This window comes from Fundulus heteroclitus, unplaced genomic scaffold (assembly GCF_011125445.2).
Source record: "Fundulus heteroclitus isolate FHET01 unplaced genomic scaffold, MU-UCD_Fhet_4.1 scaffold_486, whole genome shotgun sequence".
In the NCBI taxonomy this organism is placed as follows: domain Eukaryota; kingdom Metazoa; phylum Chordata; class Actinopteri; order Cyprinodontiformes; family Fundulidae; genus Fundulus; species Fundulus heteroclitus.
In genome coordinates, this window is record NW_023396908.1 from 63,399 (window position 1) to 81,848 (window position 18,450).

Genomic DNA, 18,450 nt, shown 5'->3' on the forward strand with positions numbered 1-18,450 from the left:
TAACTTCTTCTTTATCTTCCACAGGCAGCTGTAAGATACAATTGGATGCAATTGCAACTGTTTGCATGCCTGTGATCTGAATCATCAGTATACAAGGAGAAATAACACTTCAGTAATAAGTATAATATAATGTTGTATAGGCAATGAGATATTATAAGTGAAACATAATAAAACTAGAATATAGATTAAAAGTAGAATAACTATAATAAATCCAACATTATTATTATTATTATTATTATTATTATTATTATTATTATTATTATTATTTTTTTTTTTTTTATACAGCTGACTGCACACGAGGGTATCACAGCCCTGGTATCTTTGCCTAAATAGTCCCAACTAAGGATGTGCCGATACCAGATTTCTTCAAACCAAGTACGATTTCAAGTACTTCAACTTCAGTACCTGCCGATGCCGAGTACCGATACGAGTACTAACAAATGCCATTAACTCCCCAGAATTAATTTTCCAATTAATTCGGAGGCCATGAGGAAACTCCTTGTGTTCGGCGTCGTGTTGTGTCTTAAGATGTTTTATCAGGTTACTTGTGTTGTAACTGCTAGGGTTTGTTCCTCCTTTTGATAACTTTGATTTACATATTTTGCAACTAGCCTTACTTTTGTCGTCCTCGTTTACTTGAAAATACTTCCAAATAATAGACATTGCTAACTCCTTCACCCGTTTTGTGTTTACTCCCTCCTTCTCTATGCTCTGGCTGGCGGGTTCTTGACGTCACATTACGTTCTTCTTCGCTGCTTTGTCTTCTTCTTCTCCGTTCTCCTCTTCAGTTTGATTTTATTTTATGTTGTTTTATAGCTGCATGTAGTATCTGATCGCAAACTAATGCTTTCTGTTAAAGAGAAAGGTATGCTAGTATCCGGTCCTGTAGTATCGGAACACATTTACGGATACAAGTACGAGTACAAATACGTGGTATCGGGCCCGATACCGATACCAGTATCGGTATCGTACATCCCTAGTCCCAACACCATCTCACAAATTGTCTGTATTGTATTGGGACCAAGCAACCTGCAATGTCCAAACATTTAGACACACCGCTTCCATGCCAGGATGGTCTGTGTCAGGGATCTCTCCATCCATTTCCTCTCTGGCTTCGTCCATTTTAGCAACAACCAAGCCGATTTCCTGGCAACAGATGCACTCTCTCACAGAATCCATTATTGGCAGTGAGAACAGGAACACCTAAAAAAGAAGATTGGTTAATTGTATATTTGTATAATAATTACACACCATAACTGATTTGCTAAATTCACTATTAATGCATTTATGGTAAGTTGGAAATTGATTTACATTTCAGGAAATCTTTAGGCCTCAATATTACTCAGTGTATATTTTTGATATATTATTTTTGACTTTTGTTATGCTACTATGTACGTAGGCTAAATATTAATGTACAGATACTGTTTTTAAAATGTTGTCAAATGATTCTTTATGATAAGTAGCACCTCGTCATTGGGCTTAACTAGGCCATGGCATAAATTCATTTTTAGTTGTGAATAAATGCTCATTCATTTTAGTGATACATTTTGTCCTCATCTCTTTATTTAAGATAAGATAAGATAAGATAAGATAAGCTAAGATAGACTTTATTGATCTCACAGTGGAGAAATTCACTTGTCACTTCGGCTCAATAAAAGTGACAGATTTTCACAGGGGAACTGAATTTCGCACAACACTGACATTTTAGTCATTAAATATCTATGGTGCCTAAAAGAAAATGATGTCAACATACGAAAAAATATTTGAACTGTGTAGTTAAAAGAAAAAACTTGTCATACCATTCATCTAATCTCCCGACGTCCAATCTCCACTCCTTGTCCGACTCGCTGTTGTTCGTCCGCTGCCTTCTCTTCATCTGAAACGTCTGGGTCGAGCATGTGAGGCTCCAGACACAAATATTCTTCCTCCGATACATCAGAATGGTCTCCTGGTAGGAATCGCTCGGTTGAAGTCGAAATATCGCTTTCAGATTTTTCGTTTTGGCTATTGCATGTAGTGCAGTTATCCGCCATGTTGAGATGAACGCTCACGTTCTGACGTCACGATTTCCGGGTTGGAGGGCGCTTGAAAAATGATTAGAATCTTTTCCGATTTTCTCTTAAATGTGAAAAAGAAAATAAAAAAATTCGGTGGTATATTTATTTGTTCATATTTTGCTATATATATACGTAAGGTTAAGTCAAACTGATGTACGCTTCATAACCGGTTTAATTCGCTTTTTTTTCTAACTCTACGATTAATGGGAAGTAAGCCTAAGGGCGACGCTAGAGGGCGCCCCCAACACATTTTTCGCCCTAGGCAATTGCCTAGCTCGCCTATAGCAATCGCCGGCCCTGGTGGCGGCTCACTGCGGTTCTCGACGGGGAACCGTCTTTTTGCTGGGTTAGAAGTTGAGAAATCTCGAATTCTACATAAAAGGTTGAGCGAGATCAGGCAATACACATTGAATGGATGCGGAGATAACAGTGACTCTGTGAAGCTCCGATTACAGACAAAATAAAGTTCTGATATAACATAACAGAACTAAGAACAAAGTAAAATATAAGTTGTACGGATAACACAACAAGAAAAAGTCCTGTGAGTTTGAATTTTTTTTTAAGAAACCGTGACCTGACGTAGAAACAGGGAGACCGGTTTATAAGACGTGCAGCTGGACACACACACACCCAGCGAAGACCGGAGAGGGAATAAAAGTAAAGATAAAAAAAATAATGAGCTGTAGGCTGAACACACAATCAGCTATGACAGACTTTTGTTAAAAAAAAACAACAGTTTGAATGTTGAAGTGCTTGACTGGGGGTGAACCACTGAGCTATATAATACACTGGAGTGCTGATTTTGCTGAAAAACTGAAGTCACTGGCCGCCATCTTGCTCCTCCCTACTCTCACAGAATCCCATAGGATTTGGTTGCAACAACAAGCAGTTTTCTGGCTCAGTGAAAACGTTTCACAGGTAATTCTACAGTCAGTGGATGTACTAACACTATCAACTACTAGAAAATTAGGTGCTGAAATATTTTACATGTTATTCATATTAGATATATATATGTATATATAAGTATGTGTATATGTATATATGTATATATATGTATACACATATGTAAATATATGTTTTTGTATATTGTTATTTATATATTTATAAATGTTAAACATATATATTTAAATGAATAAAATGCAAAATATTTCAGCACATGACTTTCTCAGTACTTGATATTTTTAGAACATAACATAAAACTATATGGCATTTGACATTTTAAAAGTTTTAAGCTCCCCCTGAACATGAGAAAATCCTCGTTATTCGATGCTGTAGCGCACATATTCCTTAGTTACTGGGGGGAAATAGGGAGTACCAATATGGCGGCTGGTGGCTTCAAAGTGACTCGTTCAAACAGACGGTGATTAGCACTCCAGTGTATTATATAGCACAGTGGGGTGAACGCCAAAACGCGAGCGATCCCCATTTGCTGCGGTTTTGCATGAGCCATAATATTAAACAGCAGGACCCACTCTGATAAAATTAAACATTTAGCTACATGGGTAAAATAATACAATTCAGGTTTAAGAGGTGACTTAACAAACAGAAAATAGCTAAAATTCCAGGAAGCTATCATTAATAAATCGGGAAATCTAAAGGGGAATCACAGAGCAACACTCTGGGAGTTTTTTAGAATAAGGAGGTTTCATATAAAAGAGAGAGAGAGAGAACACTACGCGCAAGCTGTCTGTCTGTCTTGTACAACATATTGTGTCTGTGGAAATGAGATAATTTTGTTTGAGTGAGTGGGGGAGAGACTGCTTGGATCCGCGGAGATTGATGTCTGTGCGCAAATGGGTTCTTGTGTGTAAGTCTGTGTGTGTGTGTGTGTGTGTGTGTGTAGATTTGTGCGTATGACAGAGCTGAGAATAGCAACTGAAGCGTAAGAGATTTACGGTGCATTTGATCAGGATATTAGTGAAAATAAATAGAATTGTGCAGCATGGATATCAATGGGATGACAGATCGATGTATTTGTGGCTTTTTTTGGCGCAGCAGATCGTTCTGAGTGCAACCAGCAGTTAATCGAGGCAGTTGCATTGAAGAAAAAAAAAAAAAAAAAACGGAACTTTAGAAGCGCAGCGTTTTGCGGGGGAAACATTTTAGTAACGGATCGGATAGATGATTCTCTCGGCTAGTGGGGGAAAATGACTAAAAAAACCGTGAAACATAATGAGATAAAATATGACAGGCGAGTGGCGAAATGTTGAACCTTGTTTCTGCGGAGGCGCGGCGTCGGACAGCCGGTAAATTGAGCGGTTACGGCGGTGCGGGGCAATTTTGCCAGGTAAACTTCCCCGTGGAGTGACAGAGGCGCGTTGACCAATAAGCATAATATTTCGGCAAAATATATTTCGGCATTCTAAACTTTTCAAACATGATCTGTGAAAATACTGTTAAAAGGAAAGACACGTGTGTGTGTTTTGTTCGTCTAATTGTCTTGTATGTGTTATTGGTGTGAAAGCTCTGTTCGTCTTTGGAAAATAATCCAGATTAAAATCCTAGAAAACCATGGTTTCATAAAGTGTTTATTTGCGCTGAATGTCTGCAGCATTCAAAACAAATGCACTTTGGAGACTTCCATTAAACATAAAAGGTTTAACTAAACGGTTGTAAGGGGAAAAAAAGACTTAAGAATTAATAATATAAAAGTTTGTCCAGCCCAAATTAAATTTAAACACGTAGATATTAACATGACTTAAATAAATATATCTCAGGCTTGTTACAAATTATTGAAACTGGGGATAAAGGTTTTTGGGTGCCTAATTATGGAGTACAGTTAACCAGAGCCGTGGGGAAAGTATTCAGTTACACTATTAATGCACGAAGCTTGTATTTGACAATGGATTCATGACAGCTGTAAAAATAATAGAGTAGGGTCTTTTTTAGATTGTAATGTTATAACTTTATTAACTTGGCAAACAGCATATGGGGAGATTATATAGGAGAAGTGGAGCTGGATGGAATATGTGTAGGGGAGACTTTTTGCACTGAGCTGAGGCGAACCTCGGGGGGACAGTTTGAACTAAAGCAGGACAATAGATATGATAAACAAAACTGACCATGATGTAAACATCTGAATGTGTTGGGCGGAGAGTTAACGGTTCCTGGTGACACCCCCAGGAAGAACACATTAGAAACACCCATCAACCATACTTGTCATCTGTTACTACACCAACAGCCCCAACGTCACTGAAAACAGCCGAGGATTGGTCACTGATAGTTGATATGTCCCGCCTGCTGCTCAGGGCGCGGCCCTCCCCTCTAGAGGCAGACTTGCTGTCTCTGCATAACCGCTCAGGAATATGGGTTTGAGAAAGTGAGTAAATAATAAATGAATAATAAAACTTATATCTGTGTTTAGGAGTTTAAAAAAATATTTCAGCATGAAATATTTATTTATTCACACATTTGTTTATACATTGTGTAAACATCAGGGCGTAATAATTTGTGATTTAGCTCATTATTGGCTATAGTTTATCATTTTATGGCACCAAAATGTTGTCATTCCAATTCTGAAAAGTACCTAAAAAGAAAAATAGTTTTTGTATAAGCATAATTTTAACTAGTGTGGTTTATTGCAAAAGTGCATATTAAAATTCCCAAATGAGCTTTTATACTTTCAGAAATAAAAAGATAGAATACGAGATTAATTGAAATAAAAAATTTAATAGTTTGAAAGCCCTAGTTTGAATATAATACACTAGACTTAAATCTGGTTGATCTAAGGAAAGCAGGAATTAGCTCACTAACAACTTCTGCTAATTGTAGGTCTAGGAATCACCAGTTAGCAGAACCAAAAGTTAAAAGTTAAAATGGAACTTAAAGATGTTGGTAAAAGTACAACCCTGTTGAATTATATAGATTTTATCAGTCCTAGCTCTAATCATGCATCAGTTTTACAGTTATCCTCAGATGGAGTTGCTGATGTTTAAGAATTTATGAAGAATGTTACTGGTTTAAATCGTTTTACTACAGAAGTTAAACTTTGCAGAGCGACAGAAATCAACAGGAACAAAAAAGGATTTGGAAAAATTAAAGGGCAGATCCCAAAGTATTTCTTTAATGTAAACACGTTCTCTAAATTAGATAATTTGACTAAAGGCACACATGATTGTGTGCCCTCTTCTGCTGCAAATTATATTGAAAATGATGCTTGAACGTTCCACATGCCAGATGTAACTTTGTTTTCTTTACTAATTTCTTACTTGGAAGATGGAGTTATAAAACATTCCCCCTTTATATTTCACACCCCAGCAGTGGTTCTCAATTTGACTGAGACCCACAACAGCGGTGAATTATTCAGAGAAATTATCTTAAAAGGTGTGTCCTCTTCAGTATTTTAATCTGATGAAACTAAATCGTTATAGACCTAATTGTGATTATGCTTGCTGGGACAAAACATTTGGTACATAATTTTCCAATGTGGCTCAGGATGGGGAGAGGAAGAGTAAATAATAAAGAAAAAAGGGTATTATAAGATCTATTATTTAAATTGCAATTACAGGGAACAAAACAGAAAGTGAGTAAAATAAAAAGTGATGTTTCAGCAGTTGGATCTTCAACCCTGAAGGTGTCACCTCAGTTCAATAAACTCCAAGGAGGAGGCTTGCCTATTGCTTCCTTTTCTTTATTTTTTATTTATTTACAGGTCTGTTGGTTGCTGAACGTCGAAGCAGATGGCTTGGTGGTCAGTGTGGCGTCGAGTATTGAACCCAGGGCGTGATGAATGAGTGTTTGGAGCTGATGTGGTGGACATGTTAAAGCACCCATCGACATACAATTGTCCTGGACCTGCAGGTCAACCTGGTATGAAGCAACCAAGTCCTGACTTGACCTCACCTCCACAAGGTCAGTACCCCTGCAAGGGGATAACTCGTCTGATGACACACCCTTGAGCATGGCCAGCTGCATGAGCACTGCAGACTCCGAGCTGTCAGCGGAAAAGACTGCATGAACTTTTGGTGGACACTGGAGCCACGTATGGGCCTCTGAGTTGTGGACTAAGACTGTCACTGAATATGATATTGAGAGAGGAAACAGTGTCTGCCGTTGTGATCTGAGGGGGAGAAAGAATTGCTAGCATCTATGGAGGACTGTGAACAGAGCCTGCTACAACTGGTGTTCTCTCCAACTATGGAAGATGCAACGTCTGGGTTCCTGCTCTTCTTCCCACCTGACCTGCCACACGTCACTCTGTTCTACGACGCACAGACTGGTATCATGATTCTTTAAGGTAAAACACAGACAGTCATTCTAGGAATATGTATGTGGCACCTGAGCATTTGGCAGCTGCTACTGCTGAACAATTTATAACGATATATGATGTTGGATGAAACGATTTCACACATTTCTCTTTCTCTCCATGTTGAGCACCAGAAAGAAGTAGGGGCGTGGTTAAACATTCCCTTCAGGCAACTGACTGGGCTCCTACCAGCGTGCAGGTTTGTTGTTTTAAAATATACTCATACCTTTTAAATTATCTGTGATGTAACTGATAAGTTTATTCCAAACATGAGTTTGAAGTGTTACTATGGCCGGGAACGTACTGATCATCATTAATCAGCAGAAGGTCCACGGAGGTGGGAATACTTTCATGTGTTCCACTTACATTTAAGGTTAGTAAAGATAAAATTGCAATTTGCCAGGGAACGTGTCTTTCCTGGGCTGTGTTATTTTCTGCAGGAACAACCAATGTGTCCTCCAATAACAAGCAAAGCGTTCTAACAAACCCAAACTACAGCGTGTGGAAGACACATTATAGTTTTGGAACTAAATGGCTGCTGTCACAACTACATGGTGGGTACGTTGATCTCACGCAATCTTTGAGGGACCTCGGAAAAATATCAGGTATGATAAAATTGAATAAGATTTTGATTTGGATTCAGGATTCGAGGAAGTTTTTTTTTTTTTTTTTTTTTTTTCTCTCTTCCTACTTCACCAAAGATTACCCTATGCAGTTGAATTGACTATTATTGACGGCTTCTAATGTAATGATGGGTGTGGAGCAGAACCCGATATTCTGCAGTACACCGTTATTCCTTTAAACTGGATTTAATGGAAGACAGGTGAACATAAACAGGATCTAAGTAGAGGTAAGGCAGACATCCACAGGGTTCCCACGGGTCCTTGAAATCCTTGAGAGTTTGTGAATCTGAAAAAATAAATTCAAGGCCCTTGAAAGTTCTTGAAAACAGCCAAAAAAACACCTTGTCCTTGAAAGTCCTTGAATTTTTTGTGGGGTTGAAAGTTCACACGGATGACGACTCGTGTCATTATTTTATTACCACACGATTTTTTAAAATTATGTTGATTCCGCAGACTTTTAATTTGCAAAAGTACGTTCGCTCTTCTTCGTTAGTTGGTAGGCTACGGTTTAGGCCTACGTGCGTCCAATAGGTTACATTCACGCAGTGTTGCCAACTCAGCAACTTTGTCGCTATATGTAGCGACTTTTCAGACCCCTCAAGCGACTCTTTTTCAAACAAGCGACTAGCGACAAATCTAGCGACTTTTGGAGACTCTTACGTGAAAGCACGTATCGTTCATACTCTTGTCCTCCAGTGGCAAGTACTGCCGTGGGGCGCCTCCCCCGTCCCAACCCCGTTCTCCCGCTACCGCAGGAGTCCCTCTCGGCGCTGCAGTCAGAGCCACAGCATGTTTACCCTCAGTGTCCAGACTGCAAATGAAGCGCGCATGCGCCGGGATTCCCGGTGCAGGTTGATGAAACAAATTGATATAATTCTGAATATCTGTACTTTTTCCAAAAAAATTCCATGAAACGGTAGGCTAATGTACATCTTATATGTAATGTAGTATGGCATAGCCATGTTCTGTGGATATAAATGTAGGCTATGAATATGATCAATATCAATATCAATGTAGGCTATAAATTAAGTCCACTTTCTTGCATTGCTTCTGACCCAACAACTTCTATGCTGTTTAGTCTTTTATTGAATTTGCATTGTATTAAAATATGATAAACTATTCAGCGGTCACAGTAGGTAAATGCCGCCACGTGTGGTCCTTGAATTTGAGGAAATTGGTCCTGGAAAGTCCTTGAAAGGTCCTTGAATTTGATATTCACCAAGGTGTGGGAACCCTGCATCCAAACAAGCTGGACGGGAACTGGCGAACAGACTGGGCAGAGTAAACAGAAACAGGTAATCCAAAACAGAATCAAGGTGCCGGGCCTCTTACCAAAACAGAGAATGTAAACGAGGAGGAACAGGAGCACGGGCATGTGAGTGTGACGGACCAACAAATAACTGAGGAGCAAGTGACGCTTAAATAAACAGGCGAACAGGTGAGCAGAGGGAACTAATTAACCATAGGACGGTGGAAGCAATAACGATGCTGACAGAAGAATAAACCTAAGACTGAGGATAACACAAAGCACAGAACACAGATAGGACTAATACAAAGACCGGAAAACTTAAAACCATACACAGACTAAACAGGAACCTAAAACAAGATAGAACCTACAAAAGAAATAAAACCAGAGGCAGGAGAGAACTAACTTCACCAAACAATAAACCTAGACCAAAACAGAACGTTACATTTTACTGTTGTTTCTGGAATAAAACTAGTTTGATTCCAAAAGGGGGATGTACATATCAGTAAATGTTAGATAAAATAGAAAAACATAAAATAGAAAAACAGGGTGCAGGATTTTTGACATGAGAATGGCATCTATTGAAGAGGAACTGAGAGAGGAACTAGAAAAAGCTGTTCCTGCATAACAGCGAATGAGAATGCTAATCTGCAGAATGATTGAGCAGAAAATTGAAATCAGATTTGAAGAATTAAAAAAAAAAATGTTTCATTAAGAATTTAAAAGGATTTTAAGAATTTGAAAAACTTGAAGAAATTTGAATTTTTTTTAAAAAAAGTTGAAGGAATTTGAAGATTAAGAACAATTAGAAGAATTGGAAGAATTTGAAGAATGTGAAAAATTTGAAGGAATTCGAAGCAATTGGCATTGATTTCAATGGGAACAGCCAAAAAAAAAAATCGGACATCTGGGGTTATAGAGGTTACAGCAATGTCGTGTATAAAGAAGTGTGTGTGTGATTATTTTAATCCAAGGAAGATTCGGACATCGTTATAGGAAAAAATGTACTTTGATTTCGAACCACAATTAACTAACTTTTGATTCCACAGACACGGTGATCCACATCCGAGGTTTAAAAGTGTTTGTGTGTGCGTGTGTGGATTCTTTTACAGGACGACCAAAGGCCTGTGAAAGGAGAGAACAGAGAAACTATGATAAAATGTCTCATTAACTATCACATTTCTAAAAATAGGTTTCCTGACAGGATGAAGATGGAACAATAAAAGGTGGTAAGGATTAATTAGTATCTTTTTTTTTTTTTTGCTCTCCGCCTCTCTGCCTACTCGGACGCTCTTTTCTCTGCTCCCTGCTTGCTTGCATTTTCCTCCCCTTTTTATCTCCTTTTTATCTCTTAACCAAAATTACAGAAAGTTGGATTTAGTTATTTTATTTTATTTATTTTCTGTGTTTTATTTTTGATTTTGATTTTTTCCCCGTGTGGACTCTTTTAGTTTTCAGCTAATCCACACAAGATGCCTCTTTACAACAGCCCAGAGGAGGCAGTTCTCAGGAAAAATGCTCTTATGGAACGACTTCAACATGAAGCGGATATGAAGGAGAACCACCCGATTCAAAGGATGCCTACCTTCACCACAATGGACTTTGACAAGCTTTTACAGAAGATAGCTGTTATGGAACTGAAAATCTGTCGACTCGAAGTGAATTATGATGTAAACGCCACGCATGGAAATGAAACAACCCTGCCTGTGATTCTGAATGGTGACCACCAGCCCAGCGACTCGGCGAACAAACAGTCCCCAGAGGAAAATGAGAATCCCTGGATCACTCTGGGTGCAAGACCAAAGGATAAACGAACCCCGCACCCAGACAAAGAAAACTGGCCGAGACTACAGAGAGATGTCCCAAGACAAATGAAACGGGCTGTTCTCAAAACAAATGATAGGAGTAAACCTGCTGGAAATGCAGGAATTCTATTACGAAACAGATTCACTCCGCTCCAAAATGTGACCAGGGAGGATCACGACAACAATCAGAGGTATGTCAACGATTTTCGTTCTAAGACATCACAGAAAAGACATCCCACAGGGCCAAGGACCCTGATATTATGCAATGGATCTGTAAGGGGGATTAAACATTTCTGTAACAAGAAAAACACAGAGGTGTTGATTTATAACCCTTCGAACTTTGGCCTGGTGTCTGAAATATCAGACAACCTTCAGAGGATCTTGAAAGAACGCCCGACCTTGGAAAAACTCACAATACAAGCTGAAGCCCTGGGCGACATCACCCGGATAAGAAAATCAGAAGTATTGAAAGAGGATTACATTCGTTTGTTGAACTTAGTTCATGGCCTTAATGTCAAGGTTTTTCTTAGCGGGCCTCACGCACCAGTTAACTGTGGAGACGAGATTTTTTCCCGAATTCTGATGTTAAACAAATGGCTGGAAAAAACATGCAAACAAACAACTGTAACCTTCATAGACAACTTTAACATCTTCTGGGAAAGAAGACATCTATTTAGCAGCAATGGCTTCTCTCTAAATAGGTCAGGTGCAAAACGGCTGATTTCAAACATCTTCTATTCTGTGAACCATACGCCATCAGCTTTGTCCCAAAACAAAGTACATCCAGTGCCTAAACAAAAGATAAGCCCAGTGCAGCCCGAACAAGCCAAGATAAACATGGCCAGAAAGATGACACAGAAAGAGGCTTCGTCAGAGCTACAGGAGGATCCATCCCAGATCTCAGCAGGACAAAGAGAGGACCAAGAAAATCCATCATCACGAACACCGGTCCGGACTACACCCGCCTCGCCTTCCTCTCCACAAAGCCCAGAGGTTCCTTTTCTGGAATTTTCCCCCAACATGAACAAAGTATTTAAGATTGGCCTACAGATGACATCCTCTCCATATAGCCACAGCTCTGTGACTAAACCAGCATCTTCCAAAGGCCGCAGAGCCCCAGATCCTCCTCTACGTATCACGGAACATGCCTGTCCTCAAGACCTTCAGATTACTTCGCTGTGATACACAGCGGGCCCTCGCTGCACGTTTATCAGACAAGACAGTTTCGAGAATCAGCTTGGGTCTTTTCCCGGGAATTACGGAATATCTGTGATGATTCGTGGCAGAAAAAAGAAAAACAAAAGGATAAACAGGAACAAATACTTGAAAGTCATTAACTGTCAGATGCAACCTGCCACAGAGACATCATCAACCACCAAATCATATAAACTAGGTTTATTAAACATTAGATCTCTGTCAGGAAAATCCCTTTTAATTAATGACTTTATTATTGACAACAATCTTGATGTTATGTTTTTAACAGAAACATGGTTACATGAATCTAATGAAGAAGTTATACTGATGGAGTCAACACCTCCAAACTACAATTTCCTTTGTGAGAGCAGACAGCAAAGGAAAGGTGGAGGAGTAGTAACATTGTTTAATGATTCACTAAAGTGTAAAAAGGTGTTTTTGGGAAAATTTGACTCTTTTGAACATTTGGCTCTCAAGGTAAAGAGCCCGGTACGAACTATGTTTCTGAATGTTTACAGGCCTCCTAAGTCCACATCAAACTTTTTTAAGGATTTTAGTGACCTCTTGTCTGTGATATGCGTTGATTATGACTGTTTAATTATTGTGGGAGACTTCAACTTTCACGTTGACAACCCTGAAGACAGAAGTGCAAAAGAACTGTGTGACACACTTAGAAACTTTGGTTTAACTCAACATGTCAAACAGCCAACACACAAGCAGGGGCATATTTTAGACTTAATCATCACTAAAGGTCTAAACATTACACAGGTCAATGTAACTGATGTTGCCTTATCCGATCACTTCTCCGTTACCTTTGAATGTATCATTACCAGTGACTCATTTAGCCAAAGGGACATCGTAAGAAAACGCACCTTTAAGGACAATGCCACTGAAACTTTTATTCAAGCTTACTCTGCTACTTCAACCTTGGGCTGCAACTCAGTAGATGAGCTAGTAGATAACTTTCAGTCTAAAGTCTCAGACATCATTAACTGCATTGCTCCAGTTAAAGTGAAAGTTGTTTCTGGGAAGAAAAAATCTCCTTGGAGAAATGCTCCAGCAGTTAGAAGTGAAAAAAGGGAATGTCGGAAAGCTGAACGCAGGTGGAGAAAGAATAGACTCCTGGTTCACTATGACATCTATAAAGAGAGACTTAACAGATATAACTTACAATTGAAAAATGCAAGAGAATCTTTCTTCTCTGAGATCATTAAAAAAAACATTAATAATGCTCGTGTCTTATTTTCCACAGTCGACAGGTTAACAAATCCTCCTGTGTCCGTGGCTTCAGAACTCCACTCCACCAGGGCCTGCAATGAATTTGCAAACTTCTTTACTGAAAAAATCCAAAAGATTAGAGGATCTGTTTGTACATCCATACTAAGTTCATTACCAAAGTTGTCTCCTACCAGAATTGATTTTGACCAAATGTCCCAATTCAGCGAAATAAACCACAAAAGCTTAGAGCAGATAATTCAGCAGTTAAGTTCCTCCTCAAGCTGCCTTGATGTTCTCCCCGCAGCTTTCTTTAAAAAAGTTTTACCTGTCATAGCGTCTGATTTGACTCAGATAATAAACGCGTCCCTTCTGTCAGGTGTTTTCCCCCAGTCCCTAAAAACAGCAATTATCAAACCACTGCTGAAAAAGAACAATTTAGACAAACTTCTACTCCAGAACTACAGGCCCATCTCAAACCTCCCCTTTATCAGTAAGATCATTGAAAAAGTTGTATTTCAACAATTAAACACCTTCTTAACTACGACCAGCCGCTTTGATGGTTTCCAGTCAGGTTTCCGTGCTCACCACAGTACAGAGACCGCCCTTATCAAGGTGTTTAATGACATCCATATAAATACAGACTGTGGAAGAACCACCGTGCTGGTTCTATTGGACCTCAGTGCAGCATTTGATACTGTTGATCACTCCATCCTGTTAGAACGCCTGGAGAACTGGGTCGGCCTTTCTGGTACAGCTCTCAACTGGTTTAAATCCTACTTAAAGGACAGGGACTTTTTTGTATCAGTAGGTAACTTTACATCAGAGATGACAAAAATCACATGTGGGGTTCCCCAAGGGTCCATCCTGGGTCCCCTCCTATTCAATATCTACATGCTCCCTCTAGCTCAGATAATAAAAAACAACAACATCAGCTACCATAACTATGCAGATGACACACAGCTCTACATCACCATGTCACCAGGTGACTATGAACCAATTCAGGAACTAAGTAAATGCCTAGAAGAAATCAATGCATGGATGTGCCAAAATTTTCTCCAATTGAATAAAAACAAAACTGAAGTAATAATATTTGGACCAATAGAGGAAAGATCAAAAGTTAACACACAGCTTCAGTCGCTTCAGCTAAAAACCACCAATCAGGCCCGAAATCTGGGAGTAGTGATGGACTCAGACCTGAACCTTCAAAAGCATCTAAAGACAGTTACAAGGTCAGCTTTCTATCACCTGAGGAACATTTCTAGGATTAAAGGACTGATGTCTCAGCAGGATCTGGAAAAACTAATCCATGCGTTTATATTTAGTAGAATTGATTACTGCAACGGTGTTTTCACAGGACTTCCTAAAAAGTGGGTCAGACAGCTGCAGCTGATCCAGAACGCTGCTGCCCGCGTCCTCACTAAGACTAAGAAAATAGAGCACATAACCCCAGTTCTAAAGTCCTTACACTGGCTCCCTGTATCTCAGAGAATAGACTTTAAAATACTTCTGTTAGTCTATAAATCCTTAAATGGCTTAGCACCTAAATACATCACAGACTTGTTATCAGTGTATCAACCCTCCAGACCACTAAGGTCTTCTGGCTCCAGTCTACTCCACATACCTAGAACCAGAACTAAACATGGAGAAGCAGCATTTAGTTCCTATGCTCCGCTTATCTGGAACAAACTTCCAGAAAACTGTAAAAGTGTGGAAAGCCTGAGTTCTTTTAAATCAAGATTAAAAACACATCTGTTTAAAATTGCCTTTGACTGTTCTAGTTAAACAGTTTTACTGTTTTTAATGTTCTTTTTTGTTACTACATTCTATCCCTACTTGCTTTTATTCTATTTTCTATCTACATTTTATTATTTTGGTATATCTTAATCATGTAAAGCACTTTGTATTGTCTTGTACTGAATTGTGCTATATAAATAAATTTGCCTTGCCTTGCCTTGCCTTGCCTTGAAACAATAATTGGCTGAAATCTGTGCACAGACTAAATTGATATGGGGTAAAGTTTTGTTTCTTGTTGGAGTGTTCAGTTAATTTCATTACAGGATGCATTCTCTGACTGGAAGGAGTTTTTCGGGGGTGCGACGTCAACCTCCCAGGATTCACAGGTAGCACACGAAATTTGACATCTAAAGATTGTTGTGTAGTTTCAGATTATATTGGAGATTCCTAAGGAATGTGAAGGAGGGTCCACCAACCCCCAGACCTCGGCTGAGTGCGTGCTAAGGTCAACGAAGGACAGAGGTGGGGGTTGTGATTTAAGGTGCTCTGACCAGAGTGCGAAGCCGTGAGGTCCCACCACAGGGTGCCAAAGGAAACACCGAGACCAGTGCAGAACCAGAGTGGGAACTCCAGAAAGTCATCAAAAGAAAGTGGTCAGAACCAAGGAGGACCAGCCCGTACCAGGTGGTGGAACGCACTTTGCACGCAGTCAGGCTCAAAGGAAAAGGCGACACCTGGTATCATTGGAGTCAGTGTGCAGCCACTGAGGAACCTCAGCGCTCTCAAACATCAGGTGCGCCAGGATTTACAGGATAACACCACAACGCCGTGAAAGGGAGCATACCGGTGAATCCTCTACTCTCCAAGGGACATAATAATGTCCGTAGAGAGATTCAGTGAGCTTAAGCTCATTCACAAAAATTGCGCAAAGGAGACAGAGCAGAAGAACAAAGAAGAGGAGGCGAAAGAAGTGGGCAGTGAGCTGCTCTCCTGCTCCAGAAAAAAAAAGAAAAAGAAAAAAGCATAAAACATAAGAGGTGGAAGTAGTGGTTTTTACCTGACCACATGGTGTTGTAGCAACTCTTACACTCAGAGAGAAGAAGAAAACCAAAAAGAGACTCAGAACTAAAAAAAAAAAATTGTTTTTATATAAGTATTTTTGCATTTCTTGTTGAAATTTGTGTGTTTCTCCACAGGTGTTTTTCCACAGGGGCACCAAAATAGCATAAACCAAACCCCCTAAGGGTTGTGTTGCAGGAGGTTTATTATTATCAGTTGCTATTGTTACAGGTATATTGTGGTATTTTTGCGACTTTCCATTCCTAAACATGCTGTCCGCTCATATGATAAACGTGCGCGCACGTACACACTCGCACATGTGACTCGATAATGAGAGCAACTATGTGATTTCTGTTTGCCAACAACTAGCATTTAGCTCAGGCTAATTACTTAGCAGGATTATGTGGCGGTATTTAGCAAGAGTCAGTTAGCCTCCCAAAAGAAAGCACAGCGATCTAGAGGATAAACAAGCCGGACCTATAGCCCCAACCTGAAAGTTTAGTGAAAAGGGGAGGTTTGGAGACAGCAGCTTCCTAGGAAACTGGCTGCACTATGATTATGAGACTTTGCTAATGAGCTGTTCCGTGTGTCGCCAGTATGCAAAAGATAAGAACAGAAACAACTTGTTTGTGTTGGACAGTAAAATAATGAAGCCATCCATGAACACGAACAGAGTAAATGCCACATGGTCTGTGTGTCAGTGTGCTGTGCCCAATCTGAGCCTCTGCTCAAGACACCCTCAGTGACTGCACTAATCGCCATGCTGGAGCATGGATTGGACAACTTGATTGTATATTTATTTTTAATTAATATGACTTTTTGTTCTTTTCTGCAGTTTGGATGAACAAAAAGGTGTTGCAGTGGGATCAACGTACAGGAATGGAGCACAGGCCAAATTGTTTATGAACTATATAGCAGAGGTGGAGAGAAAAAAAATCTAAGAGAATCTTAAAAACACAAAATTTCTCTCCATTACCACAGATGGCTGCACAGACTTGTCTGTGAAGGAGGAGGAGTTAATTTATGTCAGATTCAGTCACCAGGGAAACATTGAATCAAAGTTTGTAGGCATCAATTCGGTGGAGAAGGCAGAAGGTCTGTGTCAGAAGCAGGAGGCCAGACTTTGTAGACTGTGTGAAAGCACCAAAAGTAGAGAGCGAGGAGTCTGACTAGGAATGAGTGAAATCAGAAATTAGCAATCTATTGAATAAATGTTTTTCTGGTTTCTATTTAATGTTTCTGTGACTTCCTCTCTTTTCATCCAACATAATACCATATTATAAAAAATATCATATGCTTAAAGTTAGGGATGGGAATAAAAAACGGGTTCCTGTTCAGAACCGGTTCCGTGTTTTCCATTTCCGTGGCACCGTTTGGCAGCTCGCTAAACGATTCTCTTTTTGATTCCGTCGTGCCGCGGCTCTTAGCAGCACAACGTTAGCACGACGTTTTTTTAAGCAAGTTAGGTCACGTTTTATACGCAAGTTACGCACACGGCATTCAGTAAGGTCTTCACACAAGGTTTAAGCATTGTTTCCACACACCGTAGCTTATTCACTGCTCTCTTCTGTTTTAGCGCCCAAAATGGTCTGAATCATGTTAAATATGAATTTCACTGAGTTTAAAAATTGTTCTCCTGTTACTAATGACCGGGCACATAGAATGTTCATTTGCACCATATTTGGCATCAGATTTCTGCCTTTCTGAGCTGTGAGAAGTGAATTATAACCATTACATTCTTTGAGTGGCCGTTTGCATTAGAGCAGCCAAAATGACTTATTTATGTGTCAGAAGGACCAAATTAGGTCTCCCCACAAGGTGTAAGCGGTGTTTCGACACACCTTAGTTTATTCACTGCTCTCTTCTGTTTTAGCGCCAAAAATGGTCTGAATCATGTTAAATATGAATTTCACTGAGTTTAAACAGTGTTCTGCTGTTACTAAAAACCGGGCACATAGAATGTTCATTTGCAGCATATTTGGCATCAGATTTCTGCCTTTCTGAGCTGTGAGAAGTGAATTATAACCATTACATTCTTTGAGTGGCCTTTTGCATTAGAGCAACCAAAATGACTTATTTAGGTTTCAGTAGGACCAAATTAGGTCTCCCCACAAGGTTTAAGCATTGTTTCCACACACCTTAGTTTATTCACTGCTCTCTTCTGTTTTTGCGCCATAAATCGTCTGAATCATGTTAAATATGAATTTCACTGAGTTTAAACAGTGTTCTGCTGTTACTAATGACTGGGCACATAGAATGTTCATTTGCA

General features: G+C 39.5%; 1 long non-coding RNA gene across 1 annotated transcript; it reads left to right on the forward strand.

Annotated features, from left to right (window-relative positions):
- The first annotated feature begins 3,894 nt into the window (after positions 1–3,894).
- Positions 3,895–10,822, forward strand: LOC118560785. The gene is made up of 3 exons (XR_004929578.1): positions 3,895–4,344; positions 6,709–7,501; positions 10,623–10,822. It is a non-coding gene; the product is annotated as an uncharacterized LOC118560785 (long non-coding RNA).
- The last annotated feature ends 7,628 nt before the right edge of the window (positions 10,823–18,450 follow it).